General features: G+C 55.2%; 1 pseudogene across 1 annotated transcript; it reads left to right on the top strand.

The window, feature by feature from the left end:
• Positions 1-1,103: 1,103 nt before the first annotated feature.
• Positions 1,104-2,125, top strand: LOC309636452 (mas-related G-protein coupled receptor member D-like; annotated as a pseudogene). The gene has a single exon. The product of its transcript is annotated as a mas-related G-protein coupled receptor member D-like (transcript).
• The last annotated feature ends 18,568 nt before the right edge of the window (positions 2,126-20,693 follow it).

Raw genomic sequence — 20,693 nt, 5'->3', positions numbered from 1 at the left:
GGGGCTCCGCGTGCTGGGGCCGCACCCACAGCCTTCACATGTGAGCCGGGTCCTCAGGGGACTGTGCCGCAGAGTCTGGGCTCCGAGGATGGGGCTGAGACCTGTAAATGGGTGTGATGACACTGACCTTGGCCGGCGCTGCAGGTCAGGAGAACAAGTGTACGTGGTGCTCCCGGCCCCAGGCTGCTGGGCCCATCCCAGGTCCCAGCCAGGCCCCATGGACCCTGAGCTTTGCCACCCCGGGTCTCTGAGCCTCCCATGCAGGGCACCTCAGGGGCGAGCGGGTCAGACCAGGAGGGCAGTTGACAAAAGGAGTAAAGGAAGTCCTGGGTGGAGGAACTCTCTGGCCCATCAGAGTGCGGGCAAATGTCAGGGACGGGGACGTCACCGGCCATCAATTACGCAGCAGATGTTTGTGGAGACCCCTCCCCAGGCCCAGAGCTGTGCTCAGGGTGAGCCCTGGGGTCTGGCAGGTAGCAAGCCCCGCTGTAACTGCAGAGGGGCCGTGCTGACCGGAGGCCGCACTCGGGCACCTGGGAGAGGTCAGGAAGCTCACTGGGTCATCGCTGAGTGTGTTGTGTGTCCATGATGGGGTGCAAGGCGCCAGGCCCAGGAATCCCAGCTGCGGAGGGGCAGTGCCCATCACGTCCCCCGGGGGCCCATCGTAGTGAGCGCTCGCGCGCAGCCACTCTGCCCTTCCATGCTGGCTGCTGCAGGGCCCGGAGCTGGGCACTCAGGGGTTCCAAAGGGGCAGCACCCTGCAGGGTGGAGGCCGGGCCTGCTCTGGGCACTGACGGCCAAGCCCGGGGGCTGGGAACCTTGCCCCGAGCTTGGCCACCCTCACATCCAGCAACAGAAACGAGCCCTGGCCTGCCCCAAAGCCGCGAGCACGTGATCTGAATTAGGCGTGAGGGAAAGTGACCTAGCGTGGCCAGCGACAGCTCCAAAGAAGGGCAGGTGGTATAACGAGAGGACATCCGGTCACCGCATGGCCAAGCTGGAGGTCCCCCACCCTGGCCTCTTCCCTGCGTGGGAGCCCTGAGCGGTGGGGCTCGGACACAGGTGGCAGGGGAGTAGGTGGGACCCTGTGGCCCGGGGGCCCCAGCTCCGGGGGGCAGAGGGTGCACTTCTGTCCTCCTCATGTGCAGGGATGGCGGACACCCTACTCCATGGCAGCAGCTCCAGGAGCAGCGGCCCGGGCGCTGCCAGCCCCAGGGAGGCGCCCACCCACACGGCGCGGGCGGTGCTGCACGCGCTGGTCCTATTCACCTGCGTGGGCGGCATTGTGGAAAACGGCCTGGTGGTCCGGCTGCTGGGCTCCCGCTGGCGGAGGGGCGCCGTGGGCATCTACATCCTTCACCTGGCCACGGCCGACCTCCTCTTCCTCCTCTGCTCGGCGCCCCTGATCGTCCTGAACGCCAGCTCCTGGGCGGCCAGCGTGCACCACCTGTGCTGCCTGGCGGGGAGGAGCGCCAAGCACCTCGTCCACACAGCGGGCCTGAGCCTGCTGACAGCCCCCGGCGCCCAGCCCGGCCTCTGCGGCCTCGTCACCACCTGGTGCCGGGTCCACTGACGGCCGCGCCTTTCGGGCCTGGTGGGCACCACGCTCTGGCTGCTGGCCCTCCTGCTGACCACGCTGGCCCTGTACTTCCACGAAGAGGCCAGGCATCGCCACCGCAGCCGGGCCCCGCGGTGGACACCATCTTCCACTCCTTCACGCCGGCCAGCTTCATGCCCGTCGTGGCCCTGTCCAGCATGGCCCTCTGCCTCCAGGCGCAGAGAAGCTCCCGGCCACGGCAGCGGCGGCCCACGCGGCTGGACGTGGCCATCCTGGTCACGCCTTTGTGCTCCTCATCTGCGCCCCGCCCCTCGGCATCTCTGGGTTCCTCCTCTGCTGGCTGGACCTGCCCCAGAAGACGAAGACCCTGTTCAGCCACTTGGCCCGCCTCTCCCTGTCCGTGAGCAGCAGCGCCAACCCGTGATCTACTTCCTGGAGGGCGGTCGGGGCAGGCCGAGTCTGCGGGAGCCCCTGGGGGCCGCGCTGTGCAGGGCGCTGCAGGAGGAGCCCGAGCCGGAGGAGGGGCAGACGCTCTCCACTGGCACCAACGACGAGGCGGGGGTCTGAGAGGCTCCCAGCCCCTCCCCGGGGCTGCCCACCCTTGCACAGCCCTGCATCACGTCTCCCTGCCCAGCTCCCTCCCTCTCCTGATCCCAGTGTCCAGGCATCACTTCATAGGCAAACAGGTCCTGGGGGTGAGAGTGGGATGCAGTGAGGAGGCCAGGGATGCCCCCAGGCCCAGGAACGTAAAAACTCTTGACAGCAGTCAGGCGTGGGCACGGAGCTGTCAGACCCCCTGCAGCCTTGGCCTCCCACTGTCAGGTGCCGACCCTTCAGTTGCTGGATCGTCAGAGAGAGGTCCAGGGGGTCCCAGGCTGGACAATTAGGGCGATGAGGGGTCAGGGGGCTCGGGGTAAGAGCAAGTTATCAACCGTACCAAGATGGTTCTGTATGTCAACGGCCTCGAGGCCTGACTGTACACGCAGTGGCTGAATGCCAGCGTGGGTGACAGGACCAGAGGGGACAGCCCCTACACAGCTCGTGAGCAGCACAGATGGCGCCGGCGGGGCCTGCGGTGGGCCGTGGGCAGTGGGCAAGTGACCAGGCGGACGGAGCAGGGGGGGGTAGGAGTGCAGCTGTGAGCCTGGCCTGCATCCCCAGGTTCCTAGACCCGGCCAGGGCGGGGGGGTGGCTACGAGGGGAGGGGGCACGGGGGGCCACGTGATCCATCAGGGCCCTGGGTCTCTGTGCTGGCCCTGTTCACCCAGAGGCTTGCAGACCAGGAACAGAGACCTGGGGTAGGCTCACCCCCAAGTGCCTGCCACCCCGCTGGGTCAGTGCCCCCAGGAGACACAAGGGGCACGTGGTTTCTGCGCAGCCACACCCTAGGCCGGTTGGCACCCTGCATGGACCACGCATACAGCTGACATTTAATACGTGTTTGGTCAAGTGCGAGTAATGCCACCTTGTGCTGGGCCTGGTGCTCACGGGGGGCCCACAGGTGCACCCTGGCTTCTTTCAGCCTCTCATTTGAGGCCGTTTCCTGCCTCCTCTGCACAGACTCCTGGACAGCAATGGTCTCCCTGCCCCAGTCCGCTGACCTCTGCCCTCACCTTCTACAACTGCGCCCACTAGCTCCAGGCTGCCTCAGGACCTTTGCACCTGCTGTTCCCTCTGCCTGGAATGCTCCTCTCCCACCTGCGTGCAGAGCTCTCTCCCTCATCTCCTTCAGGTCACTGCTCAAACGTCACCTCTTCAGAGAGGTCTTTCCTGACCACCTTACATAAAATAATGCAACACCTACACACCTCTCAGTCTTCCAACCTCAATTCATTTCCCCCGTGTGCTCACCACTGTGTGATACATGTTCACTATGAGAGCAGGGGCTGTGTCTCTTTCAGTCACTGCTGTGCTCCAGACCTAGGACAATGCCTGGTACAGAGAGAGACCCAGGACATGTTAGTGGAATGTCCCACTTGGCATGCAGGCCTGAGGGCCAAGGGGACAGCAACCACGTTAGTGGGGTGGGGGGGGAACCCAGGTGGCTCAAGTCCACACTCATCTCCAAGAGGACCTCCCTCAAGTGACTCACCCCATGAGGGTCCTCCCCCGTACCCAGGTGGGAACGTTGGTGTTCGTGTGGACACACGTGTGTGACTGTGTGAACGAAGGTGAGAAATGAGTGTGTCTGCCTGCTGGTGTACATCTGTGTTGTGTGTCCAAAGTACATGACCCACACCATCCTCACCCGGTGCTGGCCACTGGTCTCCAGCTGTTTCATGCATCTGTAATATTTTTTTCTCCCCTCTGTAGGGCGAACTCCCTGAGAGAAAAGCCTGACTCTTTTCAACCTTGCCCAAGGCTGATGGCAAAGACTGCAGTCCACCACCAAAATCTGACTTTCAGAATAAACAGGCAAGCCCATGCATGAGCTGCTACTTTGCTTTATCTATTTTGAGGCTATGTTATTAGGAGCATACAAATTTAGGGGTGCTATATCCCGGGGAATTGGAGCTTTGGTGATAAATTATGAAGTTACCCTCATGAATCCTAGTCGTGTTATTTCTTTACAGTCTATTTGGCTGATATTAACACAGCTCCACCAGCTTTCTTTTGGTTGGTACTTGCATGGTGCATCTTCTCTCCTTCTTTAACTTTCAACCTTTCTGTATCCTTATCTGTTCGATGTATCACTTATAAACAATTCAGAGTTGGATTGAGTTGCAACTTTGAAAATTAAACCCACCATGGCAGTGAGTGGGCCTGTGTGTCCTGATTTCCACACCCCACCCCGGAGTCAGTCCTGAGGAGTCATACAGGTGAGCAGGTGGGAAGGCCCTGCACTCACTGAGGGACCACAGCGATCAGGGAAGGGTGGGGGGGGAAGGACTGGCTCTGGCTTTGAGCCTCAGCTCCACCACTACCTCCCTGGGTGCTTTTTGTCCCCTCTGAGCTGTGTTCTCATCTGTAAAATGGGGACAACCACCTCCCTCCGCTACCAGGCTGCTGTACAGAAGGGATGTCCTGCATCCGTCTACCAGTGGGCACTGAGAAGTGTTATCCCTAAGGTGGAACCCTGGGCCTTCTGGTGAGGTGGCCTGTGCTGCATTAGAGCTGTATGGACACAGCCCGGCCCTGCCTGACCCATCCCAGGCCCCCTCCGTCCTGTCCCCGGGTCCGCCAAGGGTCAGGTAAAAGATGTCAACCCCCGAGGGGACTCACGGGATCTCAGAGGATGACTTTTCATCCCGAATAAAGCCAGGACTTATTTGGCTCTTACATCACCTATGCCTTATTTTCCGGGGCAGGGCTGTACCCCATCCTTGACTCAGGAGCTCCACTTCAGACTTGCAGAGCCCAGGGCACACTCACTCCAGAGACAGCCAGGGGCAGTAAACAGGGCAGTGAGGATGACCAAGGGGGCTGGATGACAAGGGACGAAGGCAGTGATGACCAGGAAAAGCCAGGATAACCAGGGGAGGCCAGGGTGACCAGGGGAGGCCAGGATGACCAGGGGAAGCCAGGGTGACCAGGGGAGGCCAGGATGACCAGGGGAAGCCAGGGTGACCAGGGGAAGCCAGGGTGACCAGGGGAGGCCAGGATGACAGGGAAGCCAGGGTGACGAGGGGAGGCCAGGATGACAGGGGGCCGTGAGGGTGATGCTCTCCGTCCCGGCCAGGCAGCCTCCTCTCCAGTCGGCTCCAGTCCACTCTGTTGCCGAGGCCCCCTGGCCCCCAGAGGCTCCTCGCAGTTCCCTTTTGCCAAGGGGAACATTTGCCTTTTCCAGACCTGGCTCACTGCAGTCTGACTCAGGGAGGACACGGAAGAGGCAAACGCAGAGGGACGAAGAGAACCGGCCAGTCACCTCCCCAAGCCTTCCTCCCTCCCCAGACTCCTGCCCTTTCAAGCAGCGATACCGGGGTGCAGGGAGGGAAGCCCACTTCAGAGAGCCCCAAAACACCCGCAATGGGGATGTATAAGCCCGATGCGGCATCTCCCGCACCTCCAAAGAGGTGCACGGGGCCCCTCACAGTGACCCCCTCGCAGAGCGTCCGGACCTCCAAGAGTGACCCAAGGCAGCCTCTCCACCTGGCCAGGCTATTCTGCCCGGAAACAAAACGCGGTAACCAGGGAGGGAGCCGAATCAGGACCCTGAGCAAGCCCTGCCCCAGGCCCGCCCACCAGGCCCTGCCCCGCCAAGCCCCGCCCCACCAGGTCCCCGGGATAAGCTCCTCCCCAAGCCCCGCCTTGCCCCCTACAAGCCCTGCCCTAGGCCCCAGGACCAGGCCCCGTCCAAACAAGCCCCACCCAGATAAGCCCCGCCCCACCAGGTCCCACCTAAATAAATTCCTCCCAAGTCCCGCCCTTCCCCGGACAAGCCCCGCCTCCAGGCCCCTCCCAGCCTCAAGCCCCGCCCTCCACCCCCTGTAAAGATCCCCTTAGCAAGGGCCCCACGCTGGTGAGGAAGGGCTGGGCCTGGCTGGGGCGGAAGGGGGCATGTAGTAGGGGCCCTGGAGCTCAGAAGCCTCCCACTAGAGCCACCTCATGCAAACCGCTTCCAGCGGTCACGGCCCCACCATGGCTCCCGCGGACCCTAAGCCTCTAGTCCCAGGGGTGCCTGAGACCAGCCTCCTCCTGCCCCATCCTGGTCAGGGGAGGCCGTGTGCCAGTGAGGCCCCCCTGCATTAAGACCCACTCAAAATGTGATTAGTAACCTGTCAGCACTTGCACGCAGGCAGCCCTCACTGGGGGCCGTGCACAGTCCCAGGCACCGTGCAGACCAGCCCCTTCAGTCCCCCACAGCACTGGCAGGGCGTCCTATTCGCACCTCCTTCTACAGGTGAGTTGGCTGAGGTGGTGAAACACTGAGGGGCTTGTCACCAAGCCAGGAGGCAGCAGAAATGGGCTCTGAGGCCAGGCATTCAGCTCCAGAGTCTGTGAGCTCCACCCACGTGCCTTTTGAAGGTCAGCACGCTTCCTACTCTTCAGCAAACCCAGAGCCCAGCACGAAGTGGCACTGGTAAACAGACAACTGGATGTACCCTTAGTGCTCTCCGTCCTAAAACAAACCAGCTTCCGGGTTGCATCCATGACACCAGACAAGACCGAGAGCAGGGACGAGGCTCATTCTGACAACTGGAGAAAAAGTGCAGCTACACACTGGTCAGGGAGACCCCCCAGCTCCCCGGGCAGAAGGTTGGAGGATTCTGTACTGGGTGTGTTAGTTTCCTGTTGCAGCTGTAACAAATGACCACCAATTTAGCATTTTAAAACAACACAAATTTGGACTAATATCTCTGAGTGGACTTGGAGCTACATTTTTTTTTTTTTTTTAATAATTAGGAAAACACAGCTCTTTGTAGGGGTACTTTAGTCTGTTGTTGCCTGAAAGGTCACTAAAGCATGATGCTACAGAGAGCTTCTGGCCGGCGAAGCATGCATTTTGAATGAAATGAGACTTATTAGCTAAATCACAGCCGATGCTTCACTTCTTAACCTTGTTCAGCAAATAACATTTTCTCAGGGTCTTAGGGTCCTATTTTCCATGTTTCTCTCTTAGTTGTATCAGAACCAGATCTTCAATATTCTAAACTTGGTGACACATTTACATATGCTAAAAAATGAAAGTGGAATGCAATCCCTACGATGGTATAAAAATGAAATATTTCTTTAATCATTTGAGTAATCACTTTAAGCTATTGGTTCTAAAAACTGAATAAAAAATGAAATATAGGGACTTCCCTGGCAGTCCACTGGTTAAGACTCTGTGCTTCCACTGCAGGGGGCACAGGTTCAATCCCTGGTCAGGGAACTAAGATCCCACATGCTGCGCAGCACGGTCCAAAAGAAAAAAAGAAAGAAGAAAAGAAAAGAAATTTCCACTTGAAAGAAATAAATACATACAGATTCATCATCTTACAGTTTGGGAGGTCTGAAGTCTAAAATGGGTCAGCAGGACTGCATTCCTGCTGGAGGCTCTAGAGGAGAATCCGTTTTCCTTGGCTTCCAGTTTCTAGAGGCTGCCTGCTTTCCTTGGCTGGTGGCCACTTCCTCTATCTTCAAAGCCAGAAGCATAACATCTTCAAATCATTCTCTCTCAGCTTCCATCACCACATCACCTTTTCTGTCTCTCACATGCCTGCCTCCCAGGTCTTCCAAGGACTTACTGGGCTCGACCAGACAATCCAGCATAATCTCCCCATCTCAAGACCCTTAACTTAGTCACATCTATAAAGCCCTTTTTGCCATACAAGTTCACATATGCACAAGTCCAGGACATTAGGACATGAACATCTTTGGGGGACCATTATTCTGTCTACTGCACAGTGGAAAATGGCCTGTCCGAGAGTCAAGACTGGGACTTCCCTGGTGGCGCAGTGGTTAAGAATCCACCTGCCAATGCAGGGGACACAGGTTCGAGCCCTGGTCCGGGAAGATACCACATGCCGCGGAGCAACTAAGCCTGTGCACCGCAACTAATGAGCCTGCCTTCTAGAGCCCATGAGCCACAACCACTGAAGCCCATGTGCCTAGAGCCTGTGTTCTGCAACAAGAGAAGCCACCGCAATGAGAAGCCTGCACACCGCAAGGAAAAGTAGCCCCCACTCGCCGCAACTAGAGAAAGCCTGCACACAGCAATGAAGACCATGAATTCAAATGTGAAGCTAGATAAAGAAAAGTACTCAAAAATAAAAAATCTGCCTACCATTCACTCTTTCTCAGAAAGTCACTAATAGCACAAACCAAGAAAGAGGAGTGTTTCAGTTTTGTCAGAGTATTTGGAGATGAATTCATAAAAGCTCATAGAAAATTAAGCAAATGAAAAAATAACCAAGGCAATTAATAACTCTATGAAAAGCGAAGAGTTGTGTGAGAAAGGAAATAATATCAGAGTTCATCATACTTCTCTCCTCTATTCTGATTTGTCCTCCTAGATGAGCCCATTTAGTCCCATGGTCTTAAATACATTATAGACCAGTGAAACCCTTCTCTCCCATTGTATCCCATTACCCACCTCCCTCTTGAGAGTCAAACTTTCATATCAACCTGTCTTCATAACACCTCCCCTTGGGTGTCTAATAGGCTCTACAAACTTAGCACATCAACAGCAGAGTCCTTGCAGTCCTGGGACCCAGCAGAGCCCTGGGTCCTGGGCTCTTCTCCCAGTCTGCTCCATCTCAGGAATTCTAACCCCATCCACCAGCTGCCTAAGCCAAAAACCCAGGAGGTGTCTTAACCTCTCTTTTCAACCCCTCATCTCCCACATCCTTTCAGCAATCCTGTAAGTTTAAACCCAAAATATATCCAGGTCTCTCCATCAAACCCTCACTTTCTTCTTGCCTCTGCCTCTGCTCCTGCAATCCATTCTTGACCAGTCAGGTCTCAGTGGGTCTCAGAGTAAAATGCAAGCTCCCTTCCACAGCCTCTGAGGTCCTGGCCCACCTGGCCACCCGCCCATCACTCTCTGCCCCACTCACACTCACCTTCCACTGGCTCCTCAACAGTGTTCATCTCGTGCCCATCTCAGGACAGTTGCACCCACTCTTCTCTTGACCTCAAACGTCCTTCCTTGTGGTCTTTGCACGGCTGCTCCTTCTCAACACTGAGATTCCAGTTCTAACATCACCTCCTGGTGTCAGTTCCTCAGATAGGACTTCCCAGACCCCAGGACCTTCCACTGGCCACTCTCTGAGATGATCGTATTTCACTGTCCCTCTTCCCATCCCACTCGATGTCACTTCCAGAACATACCAGCCCCCAGAGCTCAGGAACCCTGCATGCTCTGTTCATTCCATGCCCCACTGTACCCCAGAGCCCTCGTACAGCACCTGCCACGTAAAAGATTTTGAAGAAATCAAAACCCGCCCCCAAAGTAAATAACCTTAATCAGGGGTAGGCACACTTTTTTCTGTCTAGGGACTGGTAGGAAATATTTTAGTCCTTGTGGCCACAGGGTCCCTGCACAGCCACTGGACTCTGCCGTTTCAGGGACAGACAGTAACCAAATGGGCAGGGCTGTGTTCCGATAAAACTTTACTAATAGACACTGAAATTTGCATTTTATGCCGGTGTCATATGTCACAAAACATTTGTCTTCTTTTGATTTTTTTCAACCATTACAAAATGTAAAACTCATTCTTAGCTTTAGGGCTGTACAAAAAAGGGCAGAGGGCCAGATTTGGCCTGAGGACTACAGTTTGCCAACCCCTGATCCGAATAACATTAGGAAAATGGTTTACTGAATTACAGAGAACTCCATGATGTAATACGTGATGTAATACTCACAAGGCGATTTTAAATGACAATTGCAACAAGTATTTTTTAAAACATGGAAAAATGTTTAAGACACATAAAGTGCAAAACAGCAGAATCCACAAGGGATATGAACAGCCTGACTGATGGTAACTCTGTAAAAGTGTGCAGACACATGGAGGATAATCTGTAAAATGTTAAAAGGGCCGTGCTTGGTAAGCAGAGTAGGAGTAGTTTTATCATTAGTTCTTCCCATTTTTCTTCAAGAAGATTCAGTATAATTCTTGGCTCCTGTTGTAAAGTGAAATTCCAGAGGCTGGGGGAAGCCAGGGATTAAAGTCATAACTTTGGACCACGTTTGGGATTTGAACCCAGCTCTGGTCCTTACTCGTTGCTGAACCCCAGTCCCCTCTTCTAGGAATGTGCGAGCAGGGAGTGAGAGGGTGAGTCCAGATAGAGAGGGGGCCCTGCATGGAGCCTCCCTCCCGTGGCGGCCTCCTCAGCCACCGCCCATCATGGGCACCTCCCTCACCACTGTTCCCTGTGTCTCAGTGGTCAGCCAGCTCTCTGCAGGAGGCTCTCCGGCAGCCCTGGTCATCAGGGGCCCCGCCCAGACTGCACCAGCACTAAGCCAGCTCCTCCTGCAGAGGAAGGAGCAGAGGCTCGGAGGCCAGGCCAGCCATGGATCTAACAATCATCCCTTCCTCACAGGGGTGAGTAAGGACCAAAGGCAGTAACAATTATAAAGAGCCTGGCTCAAGGGCAGGCTAGAAGGCTTAAACCACTGTTTGCTTTGCAAGAAGTCCAGGGGACACAGAATGACCAACTGACCCAGCACTTCCACTATGAGAGAAGTGAAAACAGGTACGCGTAAAAACTCATATGCAAACGTCCCCAGCAGCGCTATGCACAACGGCGAAAAAGTGGAAGAGTCCAAATGTCCGTCAGCCGAATGGATAATTATGAACCGGTAACAACATGCGGTCTGGCCATACCAGAAAATAGTGTTCAGGCGTAAGAAGGAATTTACACATGACACAGGGAAGAACCCTGGAAACATTCTGCCCAGTGAAATAAACCAGACACTCAAGGTTATAGACTCTATGGTCCCATTGATACGGAATGTCCAGAGCAAGCGAATCCATAGAGGCAGAAAGGAGATTTGTGGTTGCCAGGGGCTGGGAAGCGGGGGATGGGGAGGACTGCTGGTGGGTGTGGGGTTTCCATCTGGGGAATGAAAATGTTTTGCAGCTAGATAGAGGTGATAATTGTACAACATTAAGAATGCCGCCGGGGGACTTCCTTGGTGACACAGTGGTTAAGAATCCGCCTGCCGATGCAGGGGACACGGGTTCGAGCCCTGGTCCGGGAAGATCCCACATGCCGCGGAGCAACTAAGCCCGAGCACCACAACTACTGAGCCTGCGCTCTAGAGCCCACGAGCCACAACTACTGAGCCCGCGTGCCACAACTGCTGAAGCCCGCGCACCTAGAGCCCGTGCTCTGCAGCAAGAGAAGCCATCGCAACTACAGAAAGCCCACACGCAGCAACGGAGACCCAAAGCAGCCAAAAAATTTTTAAAAAGAGATGAGACAAATACGATTATTATTAAGAACATTTGGGCGGGACTTCATGAACCGTTAAGTCACCCATCACCCAAGCCAGAAACATGGACATCTTCCCAGCCTCTCACCCCACTGTGGGTCAGGCAACAAATTCCAATGATTTAACCCATGAATATTCAGCAGTTGTGCCCCTCACCCCCTCCACCTGGTCACCTCTCCGGACTCTGGCTACACTTTCCCGCACGACTCCTGTCCACCTCCGACACCTTCTCCTCATGGTCGTCACCAGAGGGACTTTTCTAGAACACGAACTGAGCCGATCTCACCCTCCTCCCACCCGTGTGAGACCCAGGCTCACCCCACAGCCAACCAGGACCACACGAGGCCCAAGATGGAGAAGCTCGTGGAGGACCCCAGACCCAGGAGGGATCGTTCTGTTCTGATTACAAGACCAACACTCACCGTTGGGGAAAACTTTTAAGAGGTAAAAAGCAGTGCAAGTGAAATAACAAGCGCCACACCAAATCCCAGAGGTCAGAGAGGTTTACAATTTGGCCTTATGGCTTTCCATCTTTCTTACGCGTATCAGTGTGTTTTACGTAAATTAGAGCGTACTGAATATATAGCTTTGTATCCCATTTTTATCATTAAACATGAACATTAAATGATTACACAGTGTAATTATAAGATGATTCTAGGGACTTCCCTGGTGGCTCACTGGTTAAGACTCTGGGCTTCCTCTGCAGGGGGCACAGGTTCGATCCCTGGTCGGGGAACTAAGATTCTGTATGCCGGGTGGTGTGGCCAAAAAAACAACAAAAAAAGATTCTACCGTTCGATTTTTACAAAGTATCTGCAAAAAGATGAATTCCTAAATATTATAGAGGAACTCTGGGGTAAAGATGGCAGATTAAACACATACACCAACTGAAAGTCACCCAGGAGTCAAGCAGACTGATTCCACAAAATCACTGAAGGCTCAGGAAGTAGGGGCCTTGGGTGATAAAATAACCAAGATGGAGGAAAGCCTTTCAGAGAAGCAATCGCTCATAGAGACAGACAGTAGAACAGAGGTTACCAGGGGCCGGGGGAAGAACTTAGTGTTTAATGGGGACAGGGTTTCCATTTGGGAATGTGAGAAAGTTCTGGAAGTGGACAGTGGCGATGGTTGTACAATATGGTGACAGTACTTAATGCCACTGAGATGTACCCTTCAAAATGGTTAAGATGGTAAATTTTATGTGTGTTTTGCCACAATTTTTTTTTTTTTTAAAGATGCAATCAGATCCTCAAATCCCATACGCTACTCAGCGAGCCTCCTCCCCAAGCTGGGAGAAGACTCACCGCGAGCCTGGTCTCTGCTGTGGGTAAAACGGGCACCTCCGCTCTGGGGCCCGAGGCACAGTGGCGGCGGGGAACCCACACAGAGGAAAGAGCATCGATCGGGGAGATGAACAGCAAGGCGGAGGCCCCCCCCGCCCCCCCACCTGCCACTGGGGATCCAACAAGTCCAAAGGGAAAGACAGGCACCGACCTCCGGCCTCCAGCTCCAGGGCCGGGCAGCTGACTCCACAGCAGAGTCCTTGGTCAACGAGCCCGTGTGGGTCCATCTGAGGGTCCAGGCCTCAGTAGGTACAAGTGGACAACCAACTGGTGTCTGAAGAGAGCCATCCCGCAAAGGCAGACAAAAGCAACATGGGGGGAAAGAAACGCCGCGGGAAGAGGAACGCAGGGAGCAGTACACCAACAGCACCCCAGGAGAGGAAGGAGGAGAGAGAGCTGTAAAAAATGGAGAATTCTTAAACCGTGAAAAAGGTGATCGTATGAATTTTCAAAACAAATAGAACGGTTGGGCGAATAAGGCTGAGGAACAGCTCGTAAAAAGAAAGCCAAAGGCCGAGAGACAGAGAACGGAAGAGGTAAAAAAAATTAGAAAATGAGTCCAGATTTGCCATACGCACGAGAGGAACTCCACGGAAAGGGCAGAGAGACATCACAAAGAAGAAAACACTCAGCAAAAGGACCTCAGAAAATCTCGCTGAGCAGAATCACCAAAGAGCACTGTCCTGGCTGCAGAGGGACGGGCCCGAGTCATGCGCTCGACAGATGATCAGAAGTTCCAGGAGGTGGACCGGGGGTTGAGACGGGTGCAGACCCACCCCCATGGAGCTTACAGACATTTTAAACCAAGACTCACAGAAAGAAATGCATTTACGTCGCAGCTCTGTACACACAAACCCCTGAACAAAAGTTTCAGCAAACAATGCTTCCTTCCACCGCATCTGTCACTCTCCGATCACTCCCATCTCGCTTATTCTATTCTGTTTCATTTCAGTTTTGTTAAAACCCTGGTCATGACTCACCAGACTGATTTCACAGCCGACCACTGGGATATGGCCAGCAGTTAATAAGAAAAACAAAACATTTGGTACATATATACAATGGAATATTACTCAGCCATTGAAAAGAATGAAATCATGCCATTTGCAGCAACATGGATGGGCCTGGTGATTATCATACTAAGTGAAGTAAGTCAGACAGAGAAAGACAAATATATGATATCGCTTATATGCGAAATCTAAAAAAAAATGATACAAATGAATTTATTTACAGAAGAGAAACAGATTCACAGATTTAGAGAATGAACTTACGGTTACCAGGGGGGAAGGGTGGTGGGGAGGGATAGATTGGGAGTTTGGGATCGACATGTACACGCCGCTATATTTAAAATAGATAACCAACAGGACTTCCCTGGTGGTCCAGTGGTTAGAACTCCGCACTCGCACTGCATGGGGCATGGGTTCCATCCCTGGTCGGGGAACTAAGATCCCACAAGCTGTGCAGCGCAGCAAAAAAAAAAAAAAAGATAACCAACAAGGACCTACTGTAAAAAAATAATAATAATACTAATAAAAGAAAAACAAAACACTAAGCTAGAGGGGACGGCAGATACTATAATGGTGTAGTAATAAAGTCTCATGTGTTCCACTTTGCTAAGCTTTGAAACTTCACCCCAAACCCCAGAGCCCTCCCTCTGACAGCAAACTCCCGGCCCCCTTGTCTGTGTGCGGCAGGACCCCGGCCTCCGACTGCTTTGTTGAGAACATCTCGTAGGTGCAAGGCTGGAAGCTGGGAGACCAGAGCACCAGTGGAGTCAGGAAAAAGGGAAGCCACGGTGGGCACTTCAGTCCAAGGATCTCACCCAGGACGCTGGCTGCACAGAGAAAATAAGCAGCTCCCAATCACCCTCAGTGCTGAGAGGACAGAAGGGCCGCGAGCTCAAAGGGCGGGCCCCGCAGCTCTCTGAGGAGTGGGTGCCGTGCAGCCTCTGAGGACAGGCGAGAGGCTGGTTCTGGAAGCACCACAGGCAGCTGCCCTGCTGGAGTGACACTGACAGGGACAGGAAAATAGGGCCCAGGTCCCTTCTACCATCTCCCAGTCTCCCTCTGGAGCCGGCTGCTGGCAGAACAGGAGGACCAGGGTGTGGTCTGCGGAGCGTCAGCCCAGCATCACAGAGCAAAGCAGAGAAAGGGGGACTCGGGGGAGAAAGGTGCTGTGTAGCTGCCAGCGACCCCGAGGCGGACGGGAGGCGGCTGTGCTGGGGACTCGGGGAGGCGGGCCGCGGGCGGGCGTCTGGGCCAGGGCGGCAGCAGTGCGACGGGAAGACACGGGCAGATTCCGAGCGTGGTTTGAAGGCAGAGAACAGAGGACATGCTGGCAGGTCACTGTGGGGTATAAGAGAAAGGGGCACAGGATGAGCGTGAGAGCTCAGGGCTGGGCGACCTTAAAGGCCGAGCTGCAGATGTAGACGGCGTGTCAGTGTCCTGGGGCAGCTGCAACAAATGACCCCAAACTGGGCAGCTTAAAACCACAGAAACTTGTTCACTCCTGGTTCTGGAGGCCGCAAGTCCAAAATCAAGGTGTCAGCAGGGCCACGCTCCCTCCCAAGGCTCTAGGGGAGGAGTCTGCTTGCTTCTCCCAGGTTCTGGGGCTCCAGGTGTTCCCGGGATCGTGGCCGCGTCCCTCCAATCTCTGCCTCTGTGGTCACATGGCCTTCTCCTCTTCTCGTGTGTCTGTCCTCTTCTGTCTCTTATGAGGACACCTGTCATTGGTTGAGGGCCCACGGGCCGCCAGGATGACCCCATCTTGAGATCCTTAATTACGTCTGCATAGACCAAAGAGTCTTATTCGTAGGTCCTGGGTAGTAGGATGGGGGCATATCTTTTGGGGGCCACCATTCAGCCCACTGCCGAGGAGGCAATCAGGTGCTCAAATTGGGACGTGTTGAGTTTGAGATGCCTCTTAAATACCCAGGTGCAGATGTGAGCAGGCATTCATTTGGAGTTGGGGGAAGACGGCCGAGAAGACAGTCATCGGGGAGCCAACAGCATATAGTTGGCCTTAAAGCCCCGAGTGGCTCAGGCCTCAGTCTCCCAGAAGCAGAGGTGGGGGATCCAGGATTCAGGTGTCTGGCTTACGGGGAGCGGCCGCTCGAGGGAAGAGAGTGAGGAAGCCGGTGGGCTCGGGGGAAGCTGAGCGAAGAGGAGGTCTTAGCTGGAGACAGGCGTCGGCCTGATCCCAAAGTGCTGGGGGACAGATCTCACCAGAGTCCCCCCCGCCTTGAGCCAAGGGCCAGCATCTTGAACCTCTGTGTCCTGCTGAGTTCCGTCCAAATTCCTGAGCCCAGAACCCAGGAGTTTGATAAACGGTTGTTTTATACCACAGAGTTTTGGGTAAATTTGTTATGCAGCCATAGCAACGGGAACAGCCTTTTTTTCCTCTGCTGAATGGGAAAGCCCCGGCCGGCATCTAGTCCGAGTGTGGCCCTGGCCTCACCCCACCTCGGAACTGGCCCTTTTTGCCCCCATCACCCACAGGTAGAACACCCTCTGCTTCTTCCCAGACCAGGAGCCTAGCAGGCCCACTGCTTCCCCGCCTCTGACTGCCCTAGTTCTGTCTGCTTTCTGGAACACAGGGATGTTTATCTTTGGGTGGGGTGTGGCTTCATGTTTTTAAACCTCTTTTCCATTTTATTAGGACGGCTAGGGGTGGGGTCAGAGATGGGGCGGGGTGGGGGGGTGGGGGGCGGTGAGGGCCGTGCCCCGAAGCATAAACTTGCAATGTCATCTTAACCGGAAGCCTGAGTTCTACGCCTCCTGCCCTCAGTGATGGGGGCCCGGAGGACCCCCATGGGGCCTGCCCCTCCCGTTGCCTCACCAGGGGAGAATAAAGAATGGGATGGCACAAGCCCTGTTCTCAGGCTTGCCAAGGCGGAGGGTCCCGCCTTGGCCTGGAGACGGCTGTCTCTGTGCTGTAGAAGAAAGAGTCAAGTTTATCCCCAGCTGAAGCCCCGGATCAATGGCCTGCCGGTGTCTTCCCCGTACATTCAGAGACAGGGCCAGCAGTCCGTACAGGGTTTGCTAGGGCTTGGCTGCGTGGATCTAAGTGCTGAAGCCAGCAGGGAGATCCACCAGCAAGGGTAACCTCTGTCCTCTCACTCCAGGAAAGGGTGTGAGAGACACCAGGACGCTCCTGCAGTCACTGCAGAGGATCAACCAGAAATTCCCTGCCCCGGCTCGGCTGTGTCATCCAGACCTGGGCACCCCATGCCCGTCCACAGCCTCTGTCTGTCCGGGGCCACTGGCAGCCTCCGTAGCATCTCTGGGCAAATTAGAAACTGGAAGCCCCCTCCCCCCGCCAAAAAAGGGACTTCCCTGGCGGTCCAGTGGTTAGGACTCTGCGCTTTCACTGCCGAGGGCCTGGGTTCAATCCCTGGTCGGGGAACTAAGATCCCGCAAGCTGCACGGCACAGACAAAAAAAAGTCGAAACTGAAAGCCCTTCCTCTGAGTGGCCACAGCCAGCTGCGCAAGACTTGATAGGCTGGGCACTGGTGGGTTTCAGCCCCAAATCACCCCCAAAAGCCACTTCTGTCCACTCCCGAGAAAGGTGAGCCGGTCCAGCTCGGGGGCAGGACCCCTCTGACTGCTGAAGTTTTCCACGTGGGGCTAAAGGCTAAAACGAGTGGCACTACAACCTCGGAATGGTGTGGACACGGTGTCTCATAGGGAAGAGAGGGGCGTGACAAGCCCTCTGTTGAGTTTCTGTTTCTCTGGGTCCTGGAATCTCTAACGCATTGCGTTGAAAGAATCCAAGTATGGCTTCCCCCTAAGGAGGTTCACTTCTGGTTTGTGGCAGACCCCAAAACAGTGATTTCCAAGTGTTTCTGATCATATACCCCCATCAACAACATATACAAAATTATACACCATGAGCAAGTGGGATTTACCCCAGGAATTCAAGGTTGGTTTAACATTCAAAATTCAATTCATGCAGTCTACCATATTCGTAAAGGACAAACCCCACATGGCCATCCCCATAGGCACAGAAAAACCTGTGACAAAGTCCAAAACCTATCCGTGATGGAAAAAAAAAAAAAAAGCTAATAAAAATTCATAAATAAATAAACAAAAACTCTCGGCCAACTAAGGATGGAAGGGAACTTCCTCCCCTGATACTGCAAATGGGCACTAGGGAACGTGGTGGAGGTGAACGACGGCCCAACCCTACACGTTAACTGAAATTTCTTGCGTTGTACACTGGCAATGGGTGGATTTTATGGTATGATACTCACGCCTCAATAAAGCTGTACAACAAAATAACTCCTCGGCAGCTGAGGGCAGGGGAGAGAGAGCTGAGTGATGGTTCCAGTAGAAAAGGGGGGAATCGTTGCTGAAACAGGCAGGCAGCCCAAAACAAAGAGAGAAGTCAGAGATCAAAATAATTCACAAACTGGACAACCCAAGCAGGCATAACTAAGAATCTGCCCGCCTAGAGTGAGCCCAGGTCGGCTCACTCGCTCCACTTTTCCTCCAAGCAAAGAAGTTTCCAGACCAAATAAGGCTGCAGCTTTTGAAATGCTCCTGGCACAGAACACAGTTCCTTTTTAATACCAGGTTGTAATTCAGGCCTAAACCATCCCCAAAGCAGCCTGGTGCCCATCAGCCCACTCTGATCGCCTGGTAACACTCCAAACAAACCCAGGTAAACACAGGGCAGGGCAGGGCTGGCCCACCGGCAGGGGGCGAGGGTGCGCCCTGCTGCATGGAAGGAAGCCTGGGGTGCCAGCCCAGGTGCAGGGCTCACCGAATCAGCAACATCGGCTGGCAGCAGACCAGCTCCTGGGGCTCCGGGCGCCCTGGCCGTGGCTGAGTGCGGGAAACACCATTTGCTGAACCCAGACGAGGAGCCACATCTGTCTTGTTTCATCTTCACGGCAGCTCTGCAACAAGATGACAAGGACAGTGGACACTTCCTGAGCACTGAAGCACTCTTTCAAGGGCCTTGTGAGTTTAAAGCTTTTCATCTTCACAGCAACCCTGCGAGATGGGTCCTGTTACCTCCCCATTTTACAGACGAGGAAACTGAGGCTCAGGGCCATGCAGCCCGTACAAGGTAGATCTGGGCATGCACCCCAGGGCTGACATGCTCTGAAGCCAGGGCTCCGTCCTGGGCCGTATCGCCCCTACCCCAAAAGAAGAAAACGGCAGGCCCCCTCGTTTGTGCCTCCACAGAGGCGAGGAAGCACGCCCACCCGGAAGGGACCCCAACGCCAGCTGCTCCTTCAGGAAGGGCTGCAGCCTGCAGGTGCTGGCAGCTCACGCTCCTTTGGCCTGGGATATTTTCTCCTTTTTTGGGGCTACCCTGTCCAGGCTGAACTCTAGGACATTTTTTTGAGCAACCAGCTACAAATATTTTCCTAACAAAGTCTCTCTGGGATGAGAAACGGAAAACTTTTGTGTTGTAACCATCAACTCATGACATTTTAACCATGGGTCAAAGCCGGCTTGAGTGGAGGGCAGTGGTGGAGGGGTGAAGGCTCCGTGCGGGGCAGGGGTGTGAGGCAACCACAGCAAACCACCCGGGGCACTGCCAAGAGCCCAGTAGCCCGGCCCAGGCCTTGCCAACACACACTGCCCACTGCCCGCTGCCCACTGCCATGCTGCAGACTTCTCAGCAGAGCCGGAGAGGCGGCCCATTCCCGACCCTGTGACAGAAGAAGCCACATTCAGTAGAGCTGGCATCCACACGCAGGGCCCCCCAACTCGGGAGGTCTCCCGCCACCCCCGCGCCAACTTCCTTCCTCTACTTCGAGCTCTTCCTGGCGGGATGGCCCACGGGATGAAGGTACAGGGCCTGCCCTTTCCGGTGCCCTGACTCGGCACCGCCTCTGTGCTGGGACTGGAGAGACCCAATAAGATACACAGACGTGGGCACAACTGGGTCAGCGAAGATCCTTTTAGCTGCTAGCGACGGAAACCCAAGGCAGACTTTCCTCAGCTAGAAAAGGGGATTTATTAGTCCGGGACACTGAGAAGAATGGGCTGGGGATCAGGTGTGGCTGGATCCAGGTGCTCGATGCGATCAGGTTATTCCCCCACAGCCAGTTTTGGCGCTGCTTCTGTGCTGGCCTCCCTCTCTCCTGCAGACAGGCTTCCTCTAGATGGCAGGAGGGGTGGCTGTGGCTCACCCCTGGTGGAAGAAGAACACTTTTCTTTTAGCATCTGTCTGTGGACCCCAGGGTAGATCCCTGATGGGCCCTGTTCGGATTCTGGCCCATCCCTGAACCTGGTCCTCCTGTGCCTGTTAGGGTGTGTTCTCTGACCCAGCCGAGGACCCAGAGCCTCCCTGTGGCGAGGGGATCGGGGCTTGTTACCACGGAGGCAGGGAGATTAGCACCCTCAGGAGGCAAAAGAGCTGCCACCGTACCCCTCAGCAACCATGAAACGATGCTTCAAATGCAGACACCTTGTGACCTTGTAGCCACGTCCACATTTCCCACCAGCCAGGGCCCTCAAGGGCAGCGGGAGCTGCGGCTCTACACGAGGCAGTGCCCTCTGTGCTGACACGAATCATCACCAGACCGCGTGTGGCACTTAAAGACACAACGCATCCGGGTCCCCACTCCTTCCTCTTCCTGAAAAATTCAGTCCTACAGCCACTTCACGGGAGCGAGCGAGGAAGGCGTCCGCGGAAGGGGGAGGAGGAGGGGCCGTGGTGCAGAGTGGGTGTCGGGCCTGGCAGGGGTGGGGCGTCCCCATGAGAGGGAGCACAGCGAGGGCCGCCAGGCGGGGGGCGGGGCCCAGCACTGGCAAACGCAGGGTGGTCAAGCGTGTGGGCCTGATGGGGAGGACAGGCTCCATCAAGATGCTGGATAAATGGCATCTGCGGGGAGCTCCAGAGGGAGACTGAGGCCAAAAACCCAGACACCTGAACACCAGTGGCTCTGAGGGCCCCGGGGATGGGAATGACGATGGG

The sequence above is a fragment of the Balaenoptera physalus genome, assembly GCF_965194825.1.
Source record: "Balaenoptera physalus genome assembly, chromosome: 10".
Lineage (NCBI taxonomy): Eukaryota > Metazoa > Chordata > Mammalia > Artiodactyla > Balaenopteridae > Balaenoptera > Balaenoptera physalus.
Note: the sequence above shows the minus strand (reverse complement) of the source record. Positions and strands in the feature narration are given on the sequence as shown.